The 2,717-nt window shown below is 40.8% G+C and overlaps 1 long non-coding RNA gene across 2 annotated transcripts in view; it reads right to left on the reverse strand.

Annotated features, from left to right (window-relative positions):
* LOC129168562 (uncharacterized) overlaps positions 1-2,717 on the reverse strand; it is a 96,655-nt gene that overhangs the window by 56,374 nt on the left and 37,564 nt on the right. The window lies entirely within an intron of this gene.

A 2,717-nucleotide genomic window follows, 5' to 3' on the forward strand; every position in this document is an offset into this window, starting at 1 on the left:
AATACATTTATTCACCTCTTGTTCTTCCAAGTGTACTTTGTAGGTCTACATGACAATGTAGTGCAATCAGAGCCAAGGTTTTTACTTACTAAAAGGAAGCTAGAGGCTTAATAATAACTGATAGAATATATCCACGACCCACAGAACAAAGTTGTGCTAGTAATGTCTTACGCTTGTTTTTAATATTTTACTTTTTATACGGCAGAGTGTCATTACAGCTTTAGTTCATCAGGAAGTGACGGGAAGTGACGGTGGGCGTCCCGAGCAGGAGAGCTAGGCTCAGTGCTAGCTGTGAGTTTGGAGAGAGTTGGGAAGTGTGTTTATGTTGGCGTGGATGTAAAGTCCTGCAGTATTCTCCGCTGTTAATAGAGCCATTAAAGTGCATCGGCGACGTGAGTCTCTCCTTCCCCACAACAAGCGGCATTACAGTATTGACCAGTGCACACCAGGAAATAAACGGTGTCATTTCTTACAGGCATTGACTGGACAGCTATGTAGTGGGGCTTGTTTAACCTTTGCCTTGTGGGCAAGCAGGAAGGAGAGACGATGCTGAGAGATGTGTGTGTGTTCTGAGCTGCTGTCTGGTGGCCGCGTTCATTAAATAAAGTTGGCAGAAGCAACAGGAGAAGTTTCCTTCTTTGCTTCGGAGCTGAATAACACTGACAAGTTAACAGACTAGTAGCGAACGGAAAAGAAGACGGCTTTTTTGTGTCGAATACAGAAGATGAGGACTTTGATGGATTTGTGGATGAGGATTGATGAAAAATAACGTGAGTACATTCTAAAATACTTCAATTAAGTACAACCCAACTCAGTTTTGTTCCCGCTGCTTTTTAAAAACATATGCTAGCATGGTTTTAGCGTGCAGGCAGTATTGTATTGTATTGTAGCTTCGCTGGGAGCACGTCCTGTTCCCAGCCTACTTTGCGGTAATGTTTTGGTGCAAATGCTCTTAAAGTTACATGTTTGACCAGGAAATAGCAAGCTCAAAAGAAGACGGCTTTTTTATGTGGAACAACTGACAGTTTGTGTGGATCTTGTGAATGATTGTGACTGAGCTAGGACTTAGTAATTAAAACGAAAATTAAAAACAAAACTTTTTTGTGCATGAAGCTTCTACTTGAGTTGGTAATTTGGCCGCTATATGCGGTCAGATATTGACCAAGGGAGACAAAATGGGTGGCCGCTGGCCGTGTTAGACAGGTGACTGCTATACACAGGGTCTATAACATGTAAATTTGCTGTGGGGGATTTTTCAGTGGCTGCTATAGGCAGGTGGCCGTTCTATAAAGGTGGCCGCTAAGACAGGTTTGACTGTATTTCCTAATGTCTAATAATCTTTTATGTCTTTTTTTTTGTCAATACCGCTTTATCACCTCATTCTTTCCTCATTTTATACAAGTACTTACATTTTTCACTGCTTTTGAAAAAAATGACAATTCTTTTCTCACAAAACGGCAGCTTTTTCGTGAAAAAGTAGTATTTTAGAGCGTTAGAATTTTCTAATTTTACGACTTACCGTAATTTCCGGTATATGAGCCGCTACTTTTTTCATAAACTTTGAACCCTGAGGCTTATACAGCGGTGCGGATAATTTACGGCTATATTCTAATCTCATGACATCTCCTTTAGTTCACAACAACTACTACTCGTTTAAATACCGCGCTGCTCACGTCAGTAAGGAAACTGTAGCTCTTCGTTTGGCAGGAGCCAGTCATGAGCTGTAAGGGCTTGTCAACCCACTGGAGATCACACGAGGTCATTATTCAGTTTAACAGTCTGACTCACGGTGTCATTTTACAAGGAATGCTAAACTCACCACACAGTCAATTAACACTCAAAAGTTAGCAAAGAAATGTCCAAGTACTAATACGAGTTTAACATTTAAAATTCTCTGCCTGGTGGACAGAGGCAGCATTGCGACGCCTCGGCAGGCATAACCAATGAAATACTTTGTTTGTTTGGAAAACGTTAAAATAGTTGGTTTTTATTTTAAACTCGAATCAGTACTTGTGTATTTCTTAGCTACCTTTCATGTGTTAAGTTGCTGTGTGATGAGTTTAGTGTTATTTGTAAGACGACGCCGTGAGACAGACTGTTTTATTGAGTAATGACCTCCTGCGACTTCCAATGGGTTGACAAGCTTGTCGTGAGTTTGTTCGTAGCTCGTGATTGGCTCCTGTCAAATAAAGAGCTGCCTGATCCTCATGGACTCGTGCGCGCCACAATATGTCACTTTATGACGTGAACATGTGCGGCTTATATACAGTATGTGCAAATCTGTTCCTCCTCTCTAATTTGACTGAGTGTGGTAAGTTTTCCGTAATTTTAGCTACTTTCAAAACTTATTGTAATGTATTAGAACTCTCTTTAATATTTGATATTTTTTTCTCACATAACAGCCTTTTTTAAAAACTTTTTCCATACTTGACTTAGTTAACATTCCTATTCCTCCTTCCACATAATATTACTTACTCCTAAGACTAGTACATTTTCGTTTATAACAATGCCAATAGAAGAGTACTGCAGTTGTTTTTTTTCATTATCCAACCTTGCATGTTCGATGAGCTTTTACGACTCCGGCATTCCAAGCATGTGTTTCTTCCCAGGTGCTAGCTAGCACGCCAGTTTCCATGTTGTTGTTGTTGGAGGAGGAGGCAAGGCTTCGGGTTGGGGTGGTCTTAGTTGGGGCGGGGACTTTATCGCCCCTCAGGCTT

The sequence above is a fragment of the Dunckerocampus dactyliophorus genome, chromosome 15, assembly GCF_027744805.1.
Source record: "Dunckerocampus dactyliophorus isolate RoL2022-P2 chromosome 15, RoL_Ddac_1.1, whole genome shotgun sequence".
Classification (NCBI taxonomy): Eukaryota; Metazoa; Chordata; class Actinopteri; order Syngnathiformes; family Syngnathidae; genus Dunckerocampus; species Dunckerocampus dactyliophorus.